At 36.0% G+C, this 27,920-nt stretch overlaps 1 pseudogene; it reads left to right on the top strand.

Annotated features, from left to right (window-relative positions):
• The first annotated feature begins 605 nt into the window (after nt 1-605).
• LOC101833952 lies at nt 606-27,920 on the top strand (annotated as a pseudogene).

Here is a 27,920-nt window from a genome sequence, read left to right as displayed (position 1 = left end):
TAAAATAAAATTACATGTCATAAAGTGCATGAATATTTTAGAGATTTATAACATAAAGCACACATGTGCTTTCTATAGATTTTTAAAGAAGCTTAATTAAGCTACAGTGATATGAGTGAAACCCAAGTAGTGGTGAGGAGAACATAATAGATTAACTAATCATGTAAGGCAGGGACCCATAAGCAGCCATTACAGAAAGGTCCTTGATGGAATCCAGGAATGTAAGAAGAGGGTTCCGTTTCCCAATTCTTTGTTATCATTTTCCCTTCCTAGAAGCTATACATGAGGTGAGGATATGACCAAAATTGAGAGGAGGCACCTGGACACTTATATTTATCACTCTCCTATCCTTCTCCCCAATTTCTTCCAACAGTACTAGAAGTAGAGGCAACTAGAAGAGAGGGAGAATTAGCCTCTCCCTGGGATAAACCCCCTAACTGGTTGTGCAACATAAATCAGTCAACTCTGAAACCATACAAGTACAAACAATAAAAACCAGCTCAGCAGATTGAATTCTCATTATTTGTGCATATATATACATATATATATGTAATGATTATAATCAAAGAAAAGGCAGATATTTGATAGTGGGGGCATGGAGGGCAATGGGAGGAGGTTGGTGGGAGGAGCCCCAGGAGGGCCTGGATGGAGGATGTGTAAGAGGTAAGTGATGCAATTCTAACATAAATGTGTACAAAATAAAAAAGTCAGTTTCCCCAGACTAACAGTTCCATAGTATCCCATTTCCAAAGACCTACTCCTAATATATAGGAGCTCTCCTTTCCCTCTATCTGCTAAGCCCCCGCATATGAATTGACAATTGAATAGGTAAGAAGATAAATTGCATTCTACATTTCAGTTAGTATGCATATCTAAGCATTTTGAGATAATGCTCATGCTTGTGACATCCTTGAGGGCAAAGATCAGAGTAGTGACCATTTTCAGTACTGATTTTGGAAGCTCTCCCAACACACTGGTTTTGACCTCATCTCATTTAAGAGGATGGTGAAGGAAACTGTGTAGTTTAGAGCTGTTAAGGATTAAAAAACGTATTAAGTGTTTTTATGTTGCCAACATGGCTAATCACAGTCATAAGATGTACTAATCAGGAGTATTTTCTGTAGAGAGGGAGAAGAGTTTGAGTATGGAGTCTAGCATATGTACTTTTTAGGGTACCTGTACCAGCATGTTTAGATGTTTGTTACTACACCTAAGAAAGTGGAACAGATTGCTGTTGTTGAAAAATGGGATATTCAGTTCTGCAGAAGATACTACCAGGAGTGATGTGCAATGAGCTCCTGAAAAAAAGAAATGGACAGGTCTCTGACAAATAATTAAAAATAACCATTAGAAATAGCATATGTTCTCAAGCTAGCATTAAATGTAAACATGACATGGGAATTTTTAAAATTGTTTAACCTGCTATTTTATGTGTAAGTGTTTTGGCTATACACTTGTTTGTATACCACATACATGCCTGATGACTACAGAGGCTGGAAGAGGCATTAAATTCCCTGAGACCGGAGTTGCCAGCCAACATGTGGGTGCTGGACCTCTGGAAGATCAGATAGCTCTTCTTACCGCTGAACCATTACTCCAGTCTCCAGCATAGAAAATATGACCAAGAATCAAATAGATGTTTGTATCTAAAGAAAAGAGTAACTGAACTGTAAAATTGATTAGAAAGTTTCCACAGAATATTTAATCAAATAGAAGAGTGAGTAAACCTGAAGTATATAGTTTGCAGTCATCCAATAAAAAGTAAAATGAATGAAGAAAGGACAACCTTTGTAGTAATATTTTAATAGTGAGGGGGAAAAACATGAAATCTTATTCAAGGAAATAATGGCCAAAGTTTGTCAAAACCTGGGAAAGGAAATTCAGATTTTAAAAATCATGCAATTCTAAATATATGAAAAAAAGTACTCCATACTGGAAGATATTGTGACCAAGGTGTTTATTGCCAAATTTGGTAAGAAAGGTAATGTGTATTTATGGTGATGTCTTGATTATACTCTAGCAAAGGAAGCTTGCCTGAAGATCAGAGAAGCAGAACAGCCAGCTTCTAGAGCTCTTACCTCTTCAAAATCATCAGACTCTGCACCCAGCCATCTCACTTTCTGTCTGTCTGTACAGAACTCCAGATCACTGTGATTAGCTAGTGGCTAGCTCTACCCTCTGAACTTCAGGCAAGTTTTATTTGTTAGACTCTAAACAAGATATTACCACATTTCATCTAGCTGACTCCTGGCTTTCATTAAGACGTACTATAATAACTTGTGTTATTTAATAACATGTATTAAACCCAGAGTTGTAAACATATCAAGCATAGATTGCCTTCAACTCATGTCTCTAGCTCATAAGACTTCTAAGTTTTGAAAGCACATTATCATTTATGAGGAAACTTCCCTATGATCATGACCAGAGTTTTGGTAGGTGGTTTACAAACATTGTAAGCGAGAGGGCAATGAAGGAGACATTTTTTCTAAGTACATAAAATTTAAGGAAGTCAATAAAGCAACATTTGTCTTAATAGAAATTCTAAAGAAAAGAAATGAGCACTAAGGTCCCAAAAGTCAGCACAAGGTTTAGAGTCAGCCTCTGCTTCCAATGTTAGGATCCCACAAGAAGACCAAACTGCACAATTGTCACATATAAGAAGAAGCCTATGTCAGTCCCATGTAAGCTCTCTGGTTGTCAGTTAAGTCTCTGTGAGTACCTATGAGCTCAGGTTAGTTGATTCTCTTTTTATGTGATGTCCTTCACCTTTCTGGCTCCTACAATCCTTCTTCTTTCTCTTCATCAAGATTCCCTGAGCTCTGCATAAAGTTTGGCTGTGGGTCTCTGCATCTGTTTCCACTAGCTGCTTGATGGAGTCTCTCTAGTGACTATTTGAGTTAAGTATCAATCTATGAGTACAGCAGAATATTGTTAGACATTACATTGACACTTTTTTCTTCAGTCTTGTTTGGTTCTACTGTATGCTTCTGAACCATACAGGTTCTAGGTCCTGGCACTCCAGGAACTATCAAGGGTAGGTTCATCTCTTGGCATGAGTCTCAGGCTGGTCCAGTCATTGGTTGGCCATTCCCACAATCTCAGTGTTACCCTTACCCTGGCATATCCAGTATGTCAGGCAGATTGTGTAGGGGCGGTGCTTAGTCTTAGTAAAACTTGATACGTCATGTTTTGTTTATATCCATAGGAAGTCTTCCCTTTTCTGAATAGTGATGGAGGAGGAGCAATGGCAGGGGAGTATCACAGAGTGGAGGTAAGAAAAGAGGCTGGAAAGAAAGGAGGGAGGAGAAAGAAAGAAGAAAAGAAGGGAGAAAGAAATGAAATGACTTGTTACTGAATGGAATTTTTTTCTAATAATACTTTTAACAGGGGATTAACTACCCAAATATGTAAGAAGTTCATAAAACATCAAATAAGTAATGATAGTTGAATAAAAAATGAATGAATGGCCCAAATAGACAATTCTCAGAAAAGATTATATAAGAAAGATTTGCAAATTTATGAAAGAAATCACAGCATGACTAATCATTAAGCAAGAGCAAATCAAAACCATAATGAAGAGCTGGAGAAAAGTTAGGTCACTAAGAGTGCTTACTGCTCTTCCAGAGGACCTGAGTTTGGTTTCTAGCACCAAGTCTGAAAACTCACAACCACTTGTATCTCCATCTGTAGGGGATCTGATGCCCTCTTCTAGCCAATATGGGCACCTGTACTCAGGTGCACGTTCTCTCTCTCTCTCTCTCTCTCTCTCTCTCTCTCTCTTTATATATATATATATATATTAAATTTGTATGTAATTTCATTTAATATAATTAATGTGGACATAGAGAATCTCCCTTACATTATATGCAAACATTAATGATAAACAAAATGAAGGCTCAAAAACAAACAAATAAAAGAAAAAACCTGACATAATCTAGTGATCTTGCTAAAGGAATGAAAACCATTACGTGAAAAGACATCTACACTTGCTTGTTTATTGTAGTACTATTGATAGTAGCCAGCATTTGCTATCCTCCAGTTGTGGTTGACTGATAAATAAAATATAGTGTGTATCCACAATAGAATATTAGTCACTCACTGAAAAGAATCAAGTTCTGTCATTTGGAGCATATTATATTAAGTGAATTAAGTCAGGCACAGAAAGAAAAAAATGCTATACATTCATACTTATATATGGACGCTAAGACACTGAAATCAATGAAGCAGAGAGTAGAATGGTTACTAGAATCTAGTTACAGTACAGGAGAAGAAAGTCTGATGAAAGCTAGAAAACATTGAGTAAAGCTAACGTAGCTTTATTAATTTCAGCTAAAACATACTTCAAAGTAATAAACATTGCCACAGAGGGGCATTATGCAGTGAAATGAAAGAAGTAAAATCCCCATGGGTACATAGCATTACTTAATTTAAATTTATCCTTAACAGAGTATTAAAATATTTTAAAAACACATTCATTATTGGATTAAAAAAGCAACCTAAACTTATTAAAGTCTCTACCGAATGCAACAATATAACGAAAGGAAGTTAAATCAGTATAGATTTTAAAGGAAGTGCACATACAATAATTACATGGAAATACGTTATTTTTAAAACTTTGTTATAACATGTTTACAGGGTACAAAATCAATACAACATCTAATTTATTTGTATATGTCAGTAATGAAAAGTTGGAAATTAAAACTTCAAAAACACCAGAAATGAAAAGCTTAGATACGACTCTATTAAAACATCCAACATTTATAGGAAAAAAATGACCAAACTGTGGTAGAAAAATCCAAGATCTGTATCATAGAGAAATTCCATGTGTATAAATAGGAAGACTTAATTTTTCTAGGATCTCAGTTCTTCCCAACTTGTTCTACTGATTGCATTTATTTCCCTGCAAAATCACAAATTATTTTGTTGAAAACAACAAAGCAATCCTAAAAGTGTATGTATAGAGTCAAAAGACTCAGCATAACTAGTACAATCCTGATAAAGAACAAGATGGTGTAACTAGTCTAATATCTAACAAAATAAATTCAGTAAGCCCATGAGTCCAGACTGGATCTAGATACCCAAATTCTCACAAACCTCAGCTGAGACACCTTACAGGACCTGAAGACCTGCCAGACATCAAAACCCTTGACTATTTATGCAAGAAAGCAATAAAGGAAACAGAAAACAATGTAACAAAACGCCAATCCGACAAAGACAAACATAAGAATCAACATTCAGACCTATAATCATCCCAAATCTGGAGGCCTAAATGCTAGTGTAAGAAGCAAATTCAATAAAAGGGCAGTGGCACCACTAGAACATCACAATTCTATGACAGCATGACAAGAACATTCAAATGCAGCTGAAGCATAAGAAAATAATCTTAAAGAAACCGTATGAAGATGATAGGGGCCCTAAAGGGGAAATGAAAAATTCCCTTAAGGAAATGGAGGAAAAGACAAAAAATTAGAAGAAATCAATAAGTCCCTTAAAGCATGACAAGAAAGCTGTAAAAAAATATCACACAGGTTAAAGAAACTGTTCAAGACATGAAAATTGTAATAGAAGCAAAAAAGGAAGCACAAACTGAGGGAATTCTGGGACTGGATACTTTGATTAGTGGACACAAACTATAGCTGCTGCATCACCAACAAAATAATAGGAATGGAAGAAAGAATTTCAGGCCTTGAATATGCAATAGAGAATATAGATTCATCACTTAAAGAAATTGTTAAATCCAACAATTCTTAACACAAAACAACCAGGAAATCACGGACACCATGAAAGGACAAAAACTAAGAATAATAGGAATCGAAGAAGGAAAAATATTTTAACTAAAAGTCACAACAAATGTATTCAACAGAAGCATAGAAGAAAACTTTCCTAATTTAAAGAAAGGCATGCCAATAAAAGCAAAAGAAGCTTACACAACACCAAATATACTGGGTCAAAAACAACCAAAACACTAAACATATAGAATGAAGGAAGAATATTAAGAGCTGAAAAGTAAAAGGGTCAAGCAACATATAAAGGCAGAGCTATCAGAATTATACTTGACTTCTCAACATAAACTATAAATCCAGAAGGGCCTGGACAGAAGTTTTGCAGATACTAAGAGACCAAGGATACCAGCCCAGAGTACTATATCCAGCAAAACTTTCAATCACCATAGACAGAGAAAACAAGATATTTCATGACAAAAACAAATATAAAAATTATCTATCCATAAATCCAGCCTTACTGAAGGTACTTGAAGCAAAACTCCAAGCCTAGGAAATTAGCTGTACCCACAAAAACACATACAAGAGATAATCTCACACCACCAAAACCAAAAGAATGTAAACACACACACACACACACACACATTATTACTACTACTACTACTACTACCACCACCAACAGCAGCAGCAATAACAAAAATAACATGAATTAATCACTTCTCATTAATATCTCTTAATATCATTTGACACAATTTGCTAATAAAAATACACAGGCTAACAAAATGGATACAAAAGCAGTACCATCCTTCTGTTGTATAAAAGAAACACACATTAACTTCAAAGACAAAGAAAGATATAACATCAGAGTAAAGGGTTGGGAAAAGGTTTTCTAATCAAATGGACCTAAGAAACAAGATGGTGTAGCTAGTCTAATATCTAACAAAATAGACATTAAATTAAGCTTAATCAAAAGCTTTTTGGTGATGAGCAAAGAGGCTAAAACCATGTTGGGGAAATCTACAGAGACATCTGACCTGAACAAGTGGGAGATCACTGATTCCAGACTGACATCTGGAGAATCTGCATAGGACTGAACTAGACCTCCTGAAAGTGGGTGTCAGTTGGGGGACTTGGACAGTCTGTGGGGTCACTGGTAGTGAAACAAGTATTTATCCCTAATGCATGAACTTGCTTTTTAGAGCCCATTCCCTGTGGAGGAATACTCTCTCAGCCTAGCTGCTCGGGGGAGGGCCTCGGTTTCTGCCTCAAATGATGTGACAGACTTTGATGATACCCCATGGGAGGCCTCACCCTCTCTGAGAAGTGGATGGAGGGTGGGATGGGGAGATGGTGGGAGAAGTAGGAGAACAGGAGGGGGAGAAAACTGGGATTAGTATGTAATATAAGGCTTTTTAATTTAAATAAAATTAATTTAAATAAGATTAATCAAAAGATATTGATGAGGGAATTCTACATTCATCAAAGGAAAAATCAATCAAGATGAAGTCTCAATTCTGAGTATTTACATTTCATATACATAGACACCCACATTTGTAAAAGAAACATTACTGAAGCTTGAATCACACATTAAACCCCACACATTAATTGTGGCAGATTTCAACATCCCACTCTAACAAATGGATAGGTCTTGCAGAGAAAATATAAACACATAAATATGGGAACTAACAGAGGTTACAACTGAAATGCACCTAACATGTATCTTCAGAACATTTCACTCAAACACAAAAGAATATACTTTTTTCTCAGCATCTCATGCAACAAGAAAGAGTTTGGCAAAGACCATGCTGCTTCTATTGCATGGAAAACTTTGAGAAGAATTGGTATAAGCTCCTCTTTGAATTTCTGATAGAATTCTGCAAAGAGTCCATCTGGACCTGGGCTTTCTTGGTTGGGAGTCTTTTGATGACTGCTTCTGTTTCCATAGGGGTGTCAGTGAGGAGACCTAGGCAATCTATGGGGTCTTGGATTGTAGGTCAGTTTTTATCCCTAGCATACAAGTGAACTTTGGGTGTCCATTCTACATGGAGGGATGCTCTCTCAGCCTAGACAAATAGTGGAGGGGCCTAGGCACTACCCCAGATGATATGACAGACTTTGGAGATCCCCTATGGAGGACCTCACCCTCCCTTGGGAGCGGAGTGGTTATTGGCTTGGGAGTTGCCGGGGGCTTGTCGGGGATTGGGGAGGAGGGGAAATAGAGGGAGCTGGGATTGACATGTGAAACAAGCTTGTTTCTAATTTACGTAGAAAAAAGATACTCTCAGCCAGAACTACCTATAATTCACTAATTTCAGACACTGTGATACAAAAAATATTTGGTGTTTAGGCCACTAAACACTAAATTTGGGGAGACTTGTTGCAGAAATATAAAAAACAAACTAAATAATAAATTTGGGAGATTGGTTACAAAAGCACAAAATGACAAACTTTCTAAGTTCAGCTATGAGACTAAGGTCTAAATGCAAAATTAAAATATGTCTAAAACCATATAATTTTGTCATAATTTTTATTTTCTATCTTATAGTTTTCTTTATTTCCTGTTTCTTTTTTAATGAGGTCTTACAATATTTCAGGTTGTCTTCAAAGATATTATGTAGCCAAAGATGACCTTGAATTCCTGATCATTCTGCCTGCAATTCCCAAATGCTTGGATTACAGGGAGGTACTACAAAATCTGGGCTTTTATGTTTTTCAAACAGATTACTTTTAGAAGTGATAAATGGAATCTAATTAATAGTTTGATTTTAAAATTATCATGTAGTATTTCAGTGGTAGATAAAACAAAGCAAAGTGAAACATAAAACTAGCTATAAAGAATGTTACCTGAGTTCAAAATGCTTACTAAACCATGAAAAATATGAGCATTATTGCTTGTGTTTTATTATAGCACACTTTAGTTACATAAAATTGCCCAAAACAGAATAATGAGTATTTTACTCTTTGCAGTGCAAATATTTCCTTTTTGTCTCTCTTAAGGTTTAACCTAAGCCTAATAAAAACCAAAGAAGAGAGAAGTTAAATTAACCTATTATATCAAAGGATTAATTTAAATGAAATAAGAATACATTATGTTAAATTTATTATCATGCCATTAATTAACTTCTCCCATGAGTTTATGAAAGAAATAGCTCAAGGAAGCATAACTTCAGGTATTTAAAATAAAATAAAGCCACTCATGCTGGGGAAGGAAACTATTTTCCTTTGGATAATTACACTAACCGCAATAAGTGCAATCATTCTCTAATCTTAACACATTCTTTGTTAACTATCTGCCTAAACTTCAGAGAATGTCTAAAGAGTTAAGATATTTTAAAACCACATCAGAAATTCTACAAACAATATAGGGCCATAAATTTTCTAATAGAAAACTGCTGTAGCTGATACACATATTCAGCGAATTACTGAATATAGAACTATTTTAGTGTGTTTTCTGTTGTGATACTAAATTCTGTGGAGAAAATGCCTCTCTCAGATTGATTTTTAAGCAAGTCTGTGGGGGCATTTTCTTGGCTAGTGATTAGTGTGGGAGATCCTAATGCTGACAAGGGGCACTGAACTGTACAGGTTGAGGCAACCAAGGAGAGCAAGCCAGCAAGCAGCATTCCACGATGATCTCTGCTTCAGTTACTCTCTCCACTTTAGTTCCTATCTCCAGGTTCCTGCTATGGCTTCTCTCAGTGAAGGACTGTACCTTGTATGATGAAATAAGTTCTTTCCTTCCCATGACACTTTTGGTCAAAGTTTTTTATCACAGCACAGTATAATACATTATGATAACATGTAACATAAGGTTACTGTGTAGAATGTGCAAAGAACTAAAAAATAAATCTAATAAACAAATAGTATGAAAACAAATTATGCAATTAAAATTGGAGCATGTAATTAACCAGAGAGTTCTTGAAAAAAGAAATAAAAATGGTTGAGAAATATTATTTTTAGTGTGCAACTTTCTTACCCATCAGGGAAATGGAGATTAAAGTGACTGAGATTCCAACTTACCTGTTTCGAATGACTAAGTTAAAAAAATATTACAAATGCTGGCATGGATATGAGGGAAGAACACTCATTGAACACTGATGGAAGTGCAAACTGGTTTGGTCACTATAGGGACCAATGTGGAGTTTCCTCAAAAAGCTAGAAATATAACTGCCATATGATCCAGTTATACCATGGCTAGAGCTATTCCCAAAGTAATTTGTATCCTACACAGGTATGTGCCTTATATATTCTTCTATCTCAGTTTAAATTAATTTGAAGTTTCTGTCCCTGCAGTCAGAATTAACTGCCATGTAGAGTTTTGAAAGAATGGGCACTATGCTAAGCTTGTGAGTGTTGTAGGATTTCCTAAAAATTACTACGTCCTATATTGGTATGTCACCTACTGCTTTGGTTATTGATTTCCACTGTGAGGTTATATAACAGAAAATAAGTTTTTAAGGCATACAGGAAATTAGTGACAGTTTGTGGCAAATGTCAACACCTAGAAGAATAAGTAACATCATAATTCCCTGAAGCACAAATTCAAGGGTGTCCTTGTTTGTTGAATATTCATTCTATCAATTTGTTGCCCTGTTCTACTCAAAAAATGATACATTCAAGAATTATCAGGCCACTCTTTTCAAATTACCTATCCTTGCTTAAAAATTTATCCCCTTCAAACAATATTTATTATCTACTGTTCTCATGAAATGAGAACCAGGTAAATTTTAGCTAAGTGTCATGATCTTAAGGACTATTACAAATCTGTAGAGTCATCTAGCACTGGGAATACTTCAAGGCTTGAACAAGGAAAGATGTTTTCAATCTCACATACACTGATGTTGTCAGGGATCAGTTTTTCACTGCCTGTTGGCCATCTGTCTCCATCAATTAGTTCCCTGCTATTTGGGCTTCCTTATTAGGTAGTTTACAAAATGACATCTGGTTACAGAAAACAAGAAAGAGCAAGAGAGAGCACTCTTAATACAGAATGCAGTCTTTTGTAAACTAATTGTAGATATAATAGCCTATCACATTTAAGTTGTTCAAATAAAGTTACAATAGAGATTACACACTCAAAAAGGATTAGATTTATAGTAACTATAGGAAGCAGAGATAATTAGCAGTCATCTGAATTGTCTATCACGTCTCCTTTTTGGTGACCTCAAAGACTCTTCACTTCAAAGTAAGATGTTTTGGCATTACCATTACTTGTGATTGCAATTTTTAGAAAACTATTTTTAGGACTAAGCTGGAAGAATTAGTTTTTCTACCCTGCCCCCATTCTCTTCTAGCTTAGAGACTCTAGATGTTTCTTGAAAATCTATTAACTCCTTATTCTGGCCTCAAATGCAAAAAAAAATTATTCTGATATTTATGAAGTTGCTTAAACTGGTTCCTTGATGATAGGCTCCTTGAGCTAACTGTGTGGACAAAGTAAGTGTGCTAAAATATATTGGGGGTTCTTTCACTTTTGTTATTTTTCAGTAATGTGATATCCTAAGGATTCCTACTAGCAGCTGGAATCTCTGAGTATTTGTCTCATTTCATAAAAAGTTACAATGCTTACCTATACTCTATCTCTACTCCACTGGCTCTCAGGCCACTTAATGGAGATATGGTCAGTTGTCTGTTGACCAAATGATAGAAGGACATTCTTAAACCAGCAAGGGAAAAAGTTGGGCGTTGGTGGCACACGCCTTTAATCCCAGCACTCCGGCGGCAGAGGTAGGCAGATATCTGTGAGTTCGAGACCAGCCTGGTCTACAAAAGCTAGTTCCAGGACAGCCTCCAAAGCCACAGAGAAACCCTGTCTCAAAAAAAACAGCAAGGGAAGTTATAAAATTCATTAGGTGAAATAAGTTTACAAATAATAGTTGAGTGCATGACATATGCCAGATCCTGTGCTAATTATGCAGACACATTGCCACTTAGAGATATGGTTCTTTTTCTCATAGTTTCTCCTATGGTAAAGTGGAGTTATCTGTAGTCAGGACTTCTAGTGACAGGGGCCTGGATTAATTGCTTCTGGAATGTTCTGGTTATTCTGGATGCCTGTTCTTGTCTGGGAACTCATTTGAGTTGTAGGTGAAATGGATCACACTTTCTGACTATACACTACAGCAGATGGGTCCATATAAACCAATATTTTTTCCTTGTTCTCATTTTGCAAGCTGTGAATTTAACTTTTCTAGGAAACTGGCTTTTATATATGTCTAAAGATAACATCATCATGTGAGAAATGCAGACCCAAACACAGAGCAGAGAAGTGTGGAGGCGTGGGCAAAGACTGAAGTGATGACTCACAAGTCAAAGTTGTCCTATGGTTGCTGACAACTTGAGGAAACTAGCAGGAGGGTCATGGAAAGTAATTTCCCTCTTTGCACCCAGAAAAAGCCAGTAGTATGCCAACACCTTGATTTTAGACTTCTGGCTCCAGATATGTGAGATAAAAATTTTTTGATTTTTCAAGCCACCTAGTTTGAGGTTGTTATAGAACTCATAGTAAACTAACATGCCCCACTTTTCTTTAAAGTTTAAGCTTTGGAGAAGGGAATTGTTTTCATTACCTTTGCCAAACATTATTCAAGCTCTCATTGTATACCTCATTAGCTGGCAAGAAAACCTAAGTATCCAACTCAGTCAGCAATGATTTTGAGGACCTAAATGTGCTCACCATTATTGTAAGTATTAAGGGTACAGGAGATAAAGAGGCAGAGTGACTGTCTTTAAGAAGTTACATCAGAGATGGGAGGTGGACTGCAGATCTGTGGCATATGCTTATTTAATGACCTCCCTTTCCATGCAAAGCTATTAGGTCATCTTCCATACAACAATTTCTCTTAGTTCCATTAAAGAGAACTCTGATTTTTCTAAATTTGCTGAATTTTTCTAAAGGATTATTTTATTAGTATTAGTGTTTTGCATGCATGTATGTAGGTGCACCATGTGTGTCAGAAGAGGATGTCCAAGCCCCTGGAACTGGAGTTACAAACAGCTGTTAGTCACCATGTGGCTACTGGGAACTGAACCTGTGTCTTCTGCAAGAGCAGCAAGTGTTTTTAACTACTGAGTCATCCCAACAGCCATCAAAATTCCTAAATTTTTGGTTTCATTGATAAGAATGCTTACACTGAAGAACTGTTGGAATGTGAGGCCAGGGGCTGTGATATACATCATAATACCATAAAAAGAAAGCTATTCATAAGTTTCTTGATTTACTTACATATCTGATCAACTTGCTAAACCAATATTAGTAATTACATGATAGGTCGAAAGTCAATAAACAGAATGTTACTAAACACATCAGAAGTTTATTTGTAATTTCTTCTAATCAGCAGACCTCACACTTCCCCAAAGGTATATGCTGTTAATGCCAGAGCAGAACAGCATTTAGATAGGCACTAATTTTCTCCAATGGTAAAGTAATATTTCTGAGATTACACCTTTGACATATCAGCTGAGATTTTCTAGACTGTCTAGTGTGGACTGGCTAGTGTGTACAGGCCCTAATTATGAAACTGTATATTTGAACATCCTCTGAGATGGTTGTTTCCATGTTTTTTGATAGTTTCTTGTACTCTAAGAATTAGTATTCTAGGGAGCATTGAAGGGATCTATCTTCAGAGCATCTGTATATTTTTCTGGGCTTAAAAACTTCACCATTTATTTTTTTTTTAATTTTGTGAGCATCAATGTGAAAAAACCTTGCAAATAAATAAAAACATCAGACACATATAGTCTAGATTCTTAATATGAGAGAGAACATGCATTTCCATTTTCCTGAGATGGTTTAACATTGCTTAATATTATACATTTTAATTCCCCCAATTTCATTAATAATTTTAAACTTTGTGATTCTTTAAATGTAAGTTATATTCATAGATATAGAAACAGTGATGGAGATGATATATACCAAATTATTGTTATCTGTTCATTTATAGATAAACAACTAGGTTGATTATAATTATCTGTAATAGTGAATAAAGCATCAATGAGCGTGGGGTATGCAAATATAAATATGGTAATGTATGGAGTTCTCTGTGTGTATGACCACGGTTGAAATAGCTGAGTCATATGGTAAAGACTGAATTTATGTTCTGCCCAGTCCCACAGAAGTTTGGCCCCAACTAAACACACTGAGGTTTATATTAATTGTAAACTGTTTGGTAGATGGTTCAGGATTCTTATTGACTAGCTCTCTCTCAATTATTAACTCATTTCTATTAAACTATGTATTACCACAAGGCTGTGGCTTTCTTGTAATGCTCTAGCATATTACTCCTTCAGCAACTACATGACATCTCTCTGGTGGCCCCTCTCTGGCTTCCTCTTTCTAGCATTCTCTTAGTCCTGTAGCCCTGCCTATACTTCCTGCCTGGCCACTGGCCAATCAACAATTATTCATTAACCAATGAGAGAAACATATATTTACAACATGCAGAAGGACATCCCCCATCAATATGTTAGTTCCATTTTTAATTTTTTGGGAAACACTCAAACTTATTTCTACAATCACTGTATTATTTGCACCCCCGCATCAACAGAAAATAAGATGTATATTTCTTCAATTCTAAAATGAGGTGGTGTCTCAAAATAGTCTTACTTTGCATTGTTTTGATAGACAGGGATTTTGAACACACTTTAAAACCATGTTTTGACCATTTGTATTTCTTTTTGGATATTTGTTTACTGGCAATTTTTTTTTGTTCTCTTGAAACATAATTTCTGTGATCCTTTGTAAACTTAGGAGTATTAGGCCCTTGTCTGAAGTGTGGCTGGTAGAGATTTTCTCCCATTCTGTGGGTTTTTTGTTTACTCTACTGATTGTTTCCTTTGCTGTATGGAGGCCTGTGTTTTCATGTAGATCCATCTGTTGATACTGCAGGTTAATTTCTATTCTGTTGATCCTTTTTAAAAGGCTTTGCCTAACTCAGTATCAGGAAGGGTATCATTTAAGTTACCTAAAAGCTTGAGAGTTTCAGGTTTAAAATTAAGGTCTTTGATCCATTTTGATTTCATTATTATACAGTGTGAAATATATACATTTAATGTCATTATTCCAAAGGTAGCAACCCAGTTTTGTCAGCATGATTGTTGAATAGACTGTAGTTATTCAAAGTATATTTTTCAACCTTTTTAAAAATTGTTTTTATATTTCCAGGTCCTCTATTCTATTTGTTTTATCTACCTATTTTCATACTTTACCAGGCTGTCTTTATTACTATTACACAATTTGAGGTTGGATATTGTATTACCTCCAACACTGTTCTTAATCCTTAGGAATACTTTGGCTATGAATAATATTTTGTGGTTTCATATGAATTCTTTTCTTAGTTTTCTAAACCTGTAAAATATGACAGCGATTTTGATAGGTATTGCGTTGATTCTATATATTGATTTTTGTAAGACAGACATTTACACAATATTAATATTACATATCCAGAAATATGGAATATTTCCATCATCTAGTAACTTATATGATTTCCTTTTTCAATACCTTGAAGTTTTCTTTGTAGAAACCTTTCATTTCTTTAGTTAGAAACATTCTTAAATACTTCATTTGGTGGGAATATTTTGAATGGAATATTTTTCTTACTATTTTTCATGGAGAATAAACAATTAGCATAAATTAAGGCTATTTTGTATTGATTGTGTATAATGCTGCTCTACTGTAAGTATGTAATTCTCACTGGGGTCTTCAAGATAAGAATAATGTCATATTGAAATAGGAATAATTTGACTGCTTCCCTTACTGTTGTTATCCCTTTTATGTCTTTTTTGTCTAATTGATTTAGATTAGTCTCTGTCCATTCTTATCTCATATCTAATTTTAAAGGAAATGTTCCCATTTTCTCAAATTAATAATAGTGATTGCTGCAGGACTGTTGTATATAGAATTTATTTTTTGAGTGATATTCTATCTATTTCTAAAGTCTCCAGAACATGAGAATATGTTGGACTTTCTCACATGCTTGTTCATTGTTGAATGAAATAATAATGTAGTTCTTGTCTTTGAGTTTGCATGTATGGTGTACTAGATTTATTGATCTGCATGTATTGAATCAACCATGTATTTCTAGGATGAAGAGATAACTTGGTCATAATACATAATATTCTTAATGTATTCTTGAATTAAGTTGTAAGTATTTAGTGAAGAATGTTTGCACCTATATTCATTAAACAAACAAACAAAGACAAAAACTACTGGCCTGTAGCTGACATTTCTTGTAGTGTCTTTACTTGGGTTTGTTATCAAGATAATACTGGTTTCATAGAAGGAATGTGGCAACATTTCTTTATATTCTATTTTTAGAGCAAGTTAAGAATAACTGGTATTACACCTTTTAAAGTTTTCATGGTAGATTTTAGTGATGTTTTAATTTTCACTAGACTCAGTTGTAATACACTTTTGATCTCTAATTTTATAAATTGTCATTCATCTCTCTTTTGTCACATCTTATATTGTAGCACACATAATAAAAACCCAGAGACAGATATTGGGGTTTAAGCTGAAGATCAGTAAAGAAAAGCAGCCGACCAGTAGCTCTTACCTCTACCAAGGCTGAAATGGAGATCTGGTATTCCCTGTGACTGGAAACAGAATCTCACATGAGAATCTTTGCTTCTTCATTATATACATTTATACCTCTTTAGTCCTAGGATTAAAGGTTTGAGCTCTGTTTCACTTTTAGACTGATTCACTGGTGTTTAGCCCTGGGTGGTCCTGAACTCACAGAGATCCATCTACCTCTGTCTCCTGAGTTCTGGGATTAAAGGTACGTGCCACTAGTACCCTGTTTCTATGTCTGTGACTACTATGCATTTTGATTCTTCAGACAAGTTTTATTAATTGATAAATACTATATCACCACATATTTTAATAACTTTTTGAATGAACCAACTCTGGTTGTTTTTTATATTGTTTTTTATGTCAATTTCATACATAAAATTTCTGGCCATCTATTGTGTTTGTGGTTAGCTGCTTATTATTTTCCAAGATTTTTAAGATACAATATAGGGTAACTTATTACCTCAGATTTTAATATGAGTATTTATTACTATGAACTTTCTTTTTTGGCATGACCTTGACTACAGAGTTTCTGAGAGGATATACATGTTTTGATATTTATTTGCCTCTGGAATTTTTCAGTTTCTCCTCTGATTTTTGCATTACCCATTGTTCATTCAAAATGTACTGCTTAGTCTCTAAATATTTTATGATTTCTGTAGTTTCTTTGGTTGTTAGTTTCTAGCTTTATTGTATTATGGTTCAAAATCAGACAAGGAGTAATGACAATATTTTGTATTTGATAAACTTTGTCCTGTATCCTATGTTGTTTTCAGTTTTGGAGACAGTTCCATGTTGTCTTATTTAGGATTAATATTTCTATTCTGAAACAGTGTGACAAAAAGCAACTTAGGAAGGAATGTGTTTATTTCACTCATAGTTACATATAACAGGTCATCATCAAAGCAGTGAGGGCAGGAACCTAAGCACAGAAGAAACATTAAGGTAGGAATTGATAAAGAAATCATAGAGAAATGATGCTTAGTGGCTTGCTTCTGGTGCCTTACTTAGTCTACTTTACAGAACTCAGGACAACTAGCTCAGGGATGGCCCCACACAAAGTGGGTTTAGCCTGTCCCCATCAATAAATAATTAAGAAAATTCCCTCCAGGCTTGCCTACAGTCAGATGCTATGGTAGCATTTTCTCAGTTGAGGTTCCATCCTCACTGACAACTGTAACTTGAGTCAAGTTGACATTAAACTAGCTAGCACACATGTACTACTGAAAAAAAACAATGTGTATTCCCTACCTGTTGTGTGAAATATTCTATGTCTATATCATACACACACACACACACACACACACACACACACACACACACACATATATATATATATAAATACATATATATATCATATATTATCTATTTTAGGGAGAGATCTTACTAGGTGCCAGTGGCCAGCTCCAGCCCCTGCCTTGCCCTCCACCCATGTCCTGTCACCCCTACTGCCAACCACCCATCTGCCTGCAGCCAGCACTGCCAGTCGCCACAGTCACTGGCTGCCACTACTACTGCAAGCATGACCACCACTCCTGGGACACTTAAGATCCTCTGGTATGCCCATCTGGCTACAGCATCCCAAACAGACATTTCTCACTCAGCTGGACCACCCGCAGCCGACACCATGCACCGTGCCCCTGTCACCCCAGTCAGTGGCTTCTGGTGTCACCTCTGCCTGGCAGCCACGAATTGCTCTGCATGCTCTGTTCCCTGCATTTTCATCCTCCTTTTAACAAAATCTTGTTCGTTCTAAGCTTATGTGAAAACTAGTTAGAATTTACAGGCTCGATTTAAAACTGAAAAACCATCCGTGGCCATATTCTGTTGGGAAGGTACACCTGTGCCACCTGCTGACAAAACGTAGTTACTGCAAGTTGAAATCCAAAGCTAAAAACAACCACAGTCGGGAGGCTGAAAAATCACTGAAGGTAAGCATTCCATTCCTTGCATTTTAAGCTAATAATAATGAATAAAATTGGCTGCTCTATATCAATGGCAAATAATCTTATGATATATGGTATTAGGAAACTTTTTGCTTCTTATATGGATGGGATTTTTGAAGAGGATTATGACCTGCTCAGAATATAGCTATTCTTAATACTCACAATTAGTTTCATTCTCCATAAAGTGTCTCCAAAGAAAGGATATGACATTAGAGCAAAGAATAAGGAATTTGTCAAACCATTCAGATCCTACAAGAAAATAAGATGAATTACAGAGAAGGATTAAAAATATCGAACACAGCAATGAAGATATAAAGAACAAAATGGGAGGAATGGAACATTTAATGACAGGGATTGAGAATATTGGATATGGCTATAAGGACTTAACAAATAAAATTCAAAACATAGAATGAAAAAATAGCCGACTAGAAGAATTTGTTCCATGTCTGCTGTCATAATGGCCAAAATAGGAAAAATGTAAGATGGCATTAACAGACAAGCAAAAGCAACTTGTTCCATGTCTGATGACTCAATTAATAAAAATCAAATATAGGAAAATTGACAGAAAAAATCTGTTCCATGTTTGTGGATAATGACAAGCTATCAGATGGAACACTGTTTCTGGGAAGCAGCTTACATGACTTTCAGATAGTATATAAGGATGAGAATACTAAATGTTTATAATCGTATATAAATGAAGAAAATAGTAAAGTGACCGATTCTGTGAAATTTGTAGAAACTTATATGGTTCAGGAAGTTCATACTCTCAGAGAAACATTGGTAAATATATTACAGGAGTTAGAAGACCCTTAACCTGATATATCAGAATCAGAGATACAAATAACAGGTCATGAAAGAGACTTAACATTACCTACAACTTTCAGATGCTGGAAAGACCTTCCTAAGGTTGTTATATCCTCTCTTGTGGTTTTTCCAGTGGTTATGACTGAATAATCAGCAATGCGAAAACACCCTATTGACTTTGTTGCTTATCGGTGGGAGTCAATACAGATAAAATCCTTAAAGGCATTAAGAAGGCTGTAGTCTCTTATAGCATGCAGTCTCCCTATGTCAGGTAGTTGGTCCATTCATGGGCAAAAGTAATAGAGTGACCCCTAGGGATTGTAGCCAACCAATATCAGCTGTACTTAAATATTCATCTCAAATAGAAAGGAAGGCTTTATGAAGGGAAGAAGAAAAAGCCCTCGAACTTCAGGGCTTAAAGAAAGGATATGAAGCTCCCCAAGATAAGATTCTTGCTGAGAGTCTTTATGCTGACCTGGAGACTCAAGATGTATATGATGAACACATCTTGTCCCTATGTTGAACAGCAGCTTTGAATGTTTGGGATAAGGTTCATGAATCAGGAGAGAGAAGAGAACCCTATACCAAAGTGGTACAAGATTCATGAGGACAATACAGTGAATTCTTATAAAGATTGTCCAGAGCAGTAGAATTACAGATAACAGATGCAGATTCTAGATGAATACTTATAGAATCCATAGCTTATGAGAATGCAAATCCACAATACAAAAAGGTGATTTGACCCTTAAAGATCAGATCAGCACCATTGGATTAATGGGTTTTGTATATATCCAGCATCGAGTATAATGACTATGACAATGAAGCTTGGGTAGGAGAAGCCATCTCCAAAGGGGTGGAAAGACACCAAAATATGAGAGGCCTTAACTGTGGTGACACAGAATCTTGGATAGGAAAAGTAACCTCCACAGGTTTAAAAGTCATCAAAATGCCAGATGTTTTAACGGTGGTAGAAAAGGACATCTAAGAATAAATTGTAGGCAAAGTATTCCTAGAAACAATGCCCTTGCTAGGAATGACTCAAACAGAACACCTCAACCTTCTGGAATATGTAGGAGATGTGGCAAAGACACTGGACCAATGAATGTAGATCAACCAGTGACAAGCAAGGAAACCCTTTACAATTTGGAAACTCCTTGGGGGGACTCTCAAAGGCTCCCATGTCAAAATTGATCTGGTCATTTCCAGTTAGTATGTAGGACAATCTTCGCTAGGATGATTACCGTATCCAGTGCCTAATGTACAAAATGACACTACTCTAGATGATAGATTAGCCATGGAGGATGAATCAATTGTAACAGGAAGAAACAAAAGAAAACCGTGTATTTTAGCAAACTTTTATAAATGATCAAAAGCCTAAATTAAGAGTAGAAATGAATGACAAGGTTCTCGTGGGGAAACTTGATACAGGAGCTGAAGTGACCATTATAACTCAAAAATCTTGGCCTTCAAGATGGCCCCTACATGAGGTAAATGTTCAATTCTTAGATATTGGAACCTTAGGTAAAACAGAGCATGAGAGGGCTTGACTGTATAGGGATAGAGGGACAAAGATCAAGATTGAGGCCATATGCCACTGACATAGTGATAAATCTGTGGAGTTGTGATCTATTACAGCAATGGAATTCCTAGACTAACATTCCTACGGTATCAGATATGAATCATAAACAAGCTCTTGGTGATAGAAAAAATATTGTGAGGCACTAGAGAAGTCAGATACCAACCATTCAGGCTGTACATAAACAGAATACAAGTACCAGACCTACAGAGGAACCAAAAGCCCTTCCCTTAAAATGGATAACAGATGAACCTGTTGGGGTAGGGCAATAGCCTATGACCTCTGAGAAGCTAGAGGGTTTAGAAAAGCTAGTTCAGGAACAGCTAAATTCTGGATATATCGCAGAATAAACAAGCAGTTGGAATTCCCTTGTTTTAATCATTAAAAAGAAATGCAGTAAATGGAGAATGCTTACAGGCATGACAGCCATCAATAAAGTAATTCATCCTTTGTGCTCTCTACAGCCTGGGATGCCCTGCCTTCTCTCATACCTAATGGATGGCCTATTATAGCCATTGATTTAAAGGATTGCTTCTTCATTATACCTTTGAAACAAAAAGATATGGAAAAATTTGCCTTCACAGTGCCTACATATAACAATTCTCAGTCGGTTAAGAGATATCAATGAAAGTTCTTGACACCAGGAATGTGAAATAGTTACACCCTGTGCCAATATTTTGTACAAAACCCTTTGGGAATAATTTGTAAACAATTTCCATAATTCATAATTTACCATTATATGGGATGATATATTGCTGGCTGATTCTGAAGAAGGAACATTGGAAAAGATGTTTGAGAAAATAAAGGAAGTTTTACCTCACTGGAGATTGAAGATCATCTCAGAAAAATAAAAAGAAGAGGTTCTATCAATTATTTAGGTTATAAAATAGGTCTAAAAATTAGACCACAAAAAATCTAGATTAGGAGAAGTTGTTATCAAACTCTTAATGATCTTCAAAAATTATTTCTCAACTATAGACAATTACTGGAGTAGAAGAGCATGGCTTGAAACATTTAAAAATGGCCCTAAAAGGGGACAAGGACTTAAATAGTCCAAGGAAACTATCAGCTGAAGCTGACAAACAATTAGAATGGATAGATATTTTATTTATTTTTAATGTAAATTTAAATTAGAAACAAGGTTGCTTCACATGTCAATTCAGGTCCCTCTCTGTTTCCCTCCACTCCTCCCATGCCCTCCCACCAACCCCTCCAATATCCCCTTATTTCTCCAGGGAGGGTGAGGCCCTCCATTGGGTTGTCCATAGTCTGTAATTTCATCCAGGGGTAGGGCCTAGACCCTCCCCCAAGTGTTCAGGGTGAGAGTGCTTCTCTCATTGTTGGATGGAAGTCCAAAGTCCATTTGTATACCCGGGATAAATACTGATCTACTACCCAAGGCTCAATAGATTACCTAGGACTCCTCACTGACACCCACATTCAGGGGATCTTGATCAGTCCCATGTTGGATCCCCATGTATCAGCCTGGGATTCAAGAGCTAACCTTGTCAGGTCAGGTATTTCTGGGGGTTAAACCAGCCCAGTCTTAATCCCTTTGGTCATCAGTTCTCCCTCTCTGTTACTGGCTTTCTTGAGTTCAGCTCAGTGCTTAGCTGTGGGAGTCTGCCTCTTCTTCCATCAGCCACTGAATGCAGGTTCTGTTTCCCAGACTCTCTGGCCATGGGATCGTAGGCTGGCACTCCCCAAATTTCATTTTTATGTATACCTTTGGGATTACTGTCTACTGGTAATGAGGCTTCTAGAATAGTTCCTATTAATAAACAATAAACCTGATCATTGCCTTGTGATAGAGGACCTGGAAGACCTGTATGGCATCTGATGTGTGTCATATACAGAGGATGAGTCCTATTCATGATTGTTTCTTGTAATTATATCATAAGTGAAGTTAATTCTGTATCATCAGGAATAAATTCAGCAGTCTCAATGTGTAAGATGACTCTCTCTGTGTATTGAGAGTAAGTAACTATATTGAAAGTCTCTAAAAATCCATAAGTACCATGAAAATAGCATTCAATTTCACCTTTCATACAGAGTTATAAGGGCTTTGAACCACCTAACTTAGATTTCCTGATTTATATCCTGCTTTACCTGTTTATTTGCATCAGTATAAAATGTAGGGAATCCAGAGATTGGTGTTTTTCTTATACTACTTGGGAGGATCCAAATTGTTTTTTATGAATTTGATTCTCTCATTTTGTGGATAATTGTTGCTAATCATTCCCAAAAATTACTGCAAGCCCTTTGCCAATATTCATTATCCTTCCCTGGGGAGGAAATTTCCTCATTATTTCTGCTGGGTCCCTTCCTGTTAGTTGATGAAGCATTAATTTGCCTTTTAAAATCAAATCAGAAATTTTTCTTATATATGTTTTTATTTTATTATTCTGTTTATGTTGTAGAAATATCAATTCTAATATAACATCTTCTATCTGCTCATAGCTCTAAAAAGTCTGATTCTGTTATCAACACCTATTAGAGGTAATGACCATTATGGGTATACCTGCACTAATAAAAACTGACAATGCTTCAGCATATGTCTCCAACAAACTGGAACAGTTTTTTAAATATTATATCATAAGGCATATAACTGGTATACCACAAAACCTACAGGACAAGCAGTGGTTGAGAGATCTAATTGTACTTTAAAAGACATGCTCTATAAACAGGCAGGGGGAACAAAGTCTCCCAAAACCCGATTACATAATTCTCTATTAACACCAAAATTTCTTAATGCTAATGAGAAAGGAAAAACAGCTGCAGAAAGACATTGGACAATAGAAAAATCTTCTGAACTAAATCAGCCAGTGTACTTCAAGTATGTTTTGACCTCATTATGGAAACCAGGATATGTGTTACTTTAGGGTAAGGGATTATCCTTTGTTTCCATGGGAGATGAAAAGCTTTAGATACCATCAAAGTTGATCAAGATTTTGTTTGAACAGGAGAAACCTCTTGATGAAAAAAATTACAGGTCATCCATCACGTAATATCCCACAAGATGCCTGAAGACCTCACAAAGGAAAATAGAGTGTATTGTTCTTGTCTTAACTGGGAAAGCCATCTCCAGAAAGCAAAAAGACACTGAACGCGTAGATGCCTAAAGAAGAGAGGGTAGCCATCCAAAAAGAACCATCAAACAAAGAAGAATCTGAGATATGATACCAATGTCTAATTCTGTTACACTGTATCTTTACAAAATCTATTTCTTTTTACTTCCTAGTACCTTTTTAGTCCCAATTCACTTAAACCAACACTGGCTTTGGAGTTGGATTTGGCCCTCCTTCTTTAAATCTAAACATGTTGTTAAAATAATATCCAGAGTTTCTGTATTATATCAAGAATCAAATTGATGTAAGACAGAAGACAACAAAATCTAGGGACTATCATTTGTGTAAACTTGGTCCTTTCCCTGAAAGTCTAATTCCCCTCATATTTATGATCTTCCTTATTGTTGCCTTTCCCAGTATGCGTAACTATAAAGTTGAAATTTCTGTGCTAATGTTAAAATCCTCCACAGTGAACACAGAATTTCCTAACAGGAATCTTTGAATTCTCCGGAAAGAAAATGGGGCCCCACTTCATTGATTCCATTTGATGCAAATTGATGCCTTTGAACTAAGAATTATCACCCTAAAACAGGTTTAGGACTATATTGTTCTAGGCAAGTCCAGACTAGCTAGCTTAAATGGTACACCTTGTTTTAAACTCTGGCCAGAGATTCCAATAAGAAATTAGGTCAAGCATCTCCTGCCAAACAAAGACTAGGTACAAATGTTACACCTAGTCCACTTGGGACTTCCGTTATTCTAAAAATTTTCTTCCTACAGAATCCCATGAGATTATCTTCATTCCATTTCAGCAGGAAGTAGTTCTAAGGATAAAATGTCTCCTTTCCCTACTGTTGACATTAAGAGATAATTTACACCTGTTTAGGGTTGGCTTTCCATTGTTTAGGGATGGCTATGGAAGAAGGTGTGCAGAATCGGGTATCTCTTTTAGATAAGTTTAGGATATGGATGGGAAAGACATGGTTAGAATGGCATATAGATAGATGAATATGTTTTCTTGTGATTTACCTCAGTAATTATTAGCTATAGACAAGTTGCATTGCTATAGATTCTTGTATGTTGTAACTTATGTACGATCAAGTTGTATTCCTTTCTTGGATAATATGTATATTGCATTTTGTAATACTGTGTAAGATCTTCTTTCCATTTACAATGTTTGGTGCACAAATATCCTTATCATATTTTATGTACATATGCTTTTTCATGTGTTTAAAATATTTTGTATATTGACACAATTTAGTATATTTTCAATATGTTGTACTATACAATTCTACCTCTGTTTAAGACACTTCAACTCTACCTCTGCTTTAGAGATTCACATATATATGTGTATATAGTTATAGTGCTGTAATCTTCTTTGTGAAACTACTTTGGGAAGCTGAAGACACTGTAAAAGAATTACAGATATTTTCACTCACATTCTTATATCTATGAGATTAGTCAGACAGATTTTTATTTTCAAACACTTCATAGACCTGCAGAGTATGACATTTAAATGTCTTAATATTAGTCATCTGTTGACATGAGACGCAATTGCTCCTGACAGCACCAAAGCATTCCCGAGAAAATGTTGGGCACTGGTGTCACTCCCTCTGGAGTCTGTTGTCTCCTAGGCTAATGGCCTCTTGGGCAAAGAACTGCCACCACTTTGACTGTTGACTTTGGACATGCTGTCCTACTGTGCTTGAAAGAGACAAACATAGAAGACTGCTGACTATTGTCAAGTCAGGGTAAGACAGCCTTTCTACCTCCCTGCTTCTGTGTTAGTCAGTCTGATACTCTAGGCCTTAGCCAAAGCTGATTGCCGCTACACTGCTGTGAGATTTTTGGGTGACTGTCCAGGTACCCTACTGTTTCTGTCTTTGTTACACCTTTGATAGTTGGTCACCTGCACTTCCTGCCTACCCTAGTATTGTTATCTTCCTTCTCAGGTCTTTGATGAGGTTGAAGATTAGACTGTCACAATAATTGTTCTTTCTCCCTAGATAGAAATATTAGGTACAAGATTTAAACTTTCCAGCTTAGGACAACTCTATAGTAATCTCTGTGTTGCCTTCACCCTAGGGTTGGATATGCAGTTCTTGCATTTGCTCTTATTGTTTACTGGCTTTAGATCTTGAGGGAGTATGTTCGTACTTTTCCTTTTCCTAGCACATACTTGAATTTTGCCATCTTTATATTTAGTTTTTTATAAAGTCTGAATCTTTTCTTTAGAGAAAAAGGGGATTTTTAGGAGAGATCTTACTATGTACCTGTGGTACTGGTGATACACAGTCACAGTTGGATATGACCACAGGTGCATACATGGGGTAGGATATAGACCTGAGGAGAGGTTGTCTGCAGTCTCTTGGGGTTCCAGTATGGTCTCGGAGAGAGATGATATTGCATTCTCAGAGGGCTGACCCTGGGATATCAGTTTCTCATGTGAGTTAGTTTCTTTTCAATAAGAGTAACTTACTTCATCCCAATCCTGTGTACTGTAATTTGTGCAGCTACAATCTATAGATATACCATCTATATTAATATCTATGTCTGTGTCTGCTTCTGTGTCCATGTCTATGTCTACATCTCTATGTGTTTGCAGTTTCTGTTCATCCATAGTATGTTTTAGCTCTAATTTTTTTCCTGAGACAGGGTTTCTCTGTGCAACAGTCCTGGCTGTCCTGGAACTCCTGTTGCAGATCAGTCTGGCCTGGAACTCACTGATATCCATGTACCTCTACCTCTCAAGTGGGAACAGAGATTATTGAACAGAGATAGTGAAGTCCCAAAATTACAAAATATGGAGTCAGTGTTGAAAAATCTATTGATTTAGAGAATAAGTATGAAGACATCTGAATTAACGTTTTTCAAGATGTTGTCAGTAGCAGAAATGAAGAGATTGTTCATGATACCATCACTCTTACTATTCTGGCATGTTCTATTGCCAAGGATTTGATAAGATCAAGGGTACTAATCTAGTGGAAATCAGAAAAGGTGTGATGCTGGCTATTGATGTTGTAATTGCTGAATTTAAACAAACAAACAGTCTAAACTTGTGACAGCCCCTGAAGAATCTGTCTCATACATTTTCTACAAATGAAGACAAAGAAATTGGAAATATCATTTCTGAAGCAATGAAAATCATGAAGTGTAGAAAAATACTGAATTATAAATTATTGAAGGAATGAAATTGGATAGAAGCCATATTTCTCCATATTTTACTAACACATAGAAAGGTTAAAAAAGTGAATTCAAAAATGTCTGTATTATGTTTAGTGAAAAGAAAATTTCTGTGTTCACTCAATTGTACCAGCTTTTAAAATTGCCAGACCTCACTGGAAGCCCTTAGCTACAATCATTAAAGCTATTGATATACAAGCTCTAAGTACACTGGTTTTGAACAGTGTAAAAGTTGGTCTTCATGTTGTACCAGTCAATGCTACAGGGCTTGGGGACAATAGAATGAACCAGAAGAAATATATGGATATAGTTACTTGTGGTGCAGTATTTAAAGAAGAGGGGTTAAATCTAAATCTTGAAGATTTTCAAGCTCATGATTTAAGAAATGTAGGAGACATTATTGTAATCATATATTATGTTATGCTTTTGATAAGAAAATTTGACAAAGCTCAAACTAAAAATTGTATTCAAAAATAAATGTGCTGGTATGCATCACTGCTACTGAATATGAAATGAAAAAGTTGAATGAGCAACTGTCTGAATCTTCAGATGGAGTAACTGTACTTAAGGTCGGAGGGACAAGTGATATTGAAACAAAAGGGAAATCAGTTAAAATAAACTATCAATTCTAAAAGAGCAGCTATCGAAGAAGGCATTCTTCTAGGAGGGGATTGTCTGCCTCAGTGAATGCCAGTCTTGGCTTCATTAAAACATGATAAGGAATATAGGAAAGTAGGTATAGAAATTATTCAAAGAACACTCAAATTTGTTGCAATGACTATTGCCAAGAATGTAGGTGTTGAAGGATCTTTGATAGCTGAGAAAATTCTGCAGAGTTTCTCCAAAGTTGGTCATGATGCTGTGCTCAGAGATTTTGTGTACATGGTGGAAAATGGAATCCATTATCCCATAGTGTTTGGGAGACATGCTTTACTGGATGCTGCTGGGGCAGCCTAACTGACACATACAGTGGAAGATGTAGTGACAGAATATCCTACAGAAGAGAAAATACCTGGATTGGAAGCATTGTGTGGAATGAGTGGCATGTTCTAA

This window comes from Mesocricetus auratus, unplaced genomic scaffold (genome assembly GCF_017639785.1).
Source record: "Mesocricetus auratus isolate SY011 unplaced genomic scaffold, BCM_Maur_2.0 Super-Scaffold_100003, whole genome shotgun sequence".
In the NCBI taxonomy this organism is placed as follows: domain Eukaryota; kingdom Metazoa; phylum Chordata; class Mammalia; order Rodentia; family Cricetidae; genus Mesocricetus; species Mesocricetus auratus.
The sequence above is the reverse complement of the archived record's forward strand: the minus strand, read 5'-3'. Positions and strand labels throughout refer to the sequence as shown.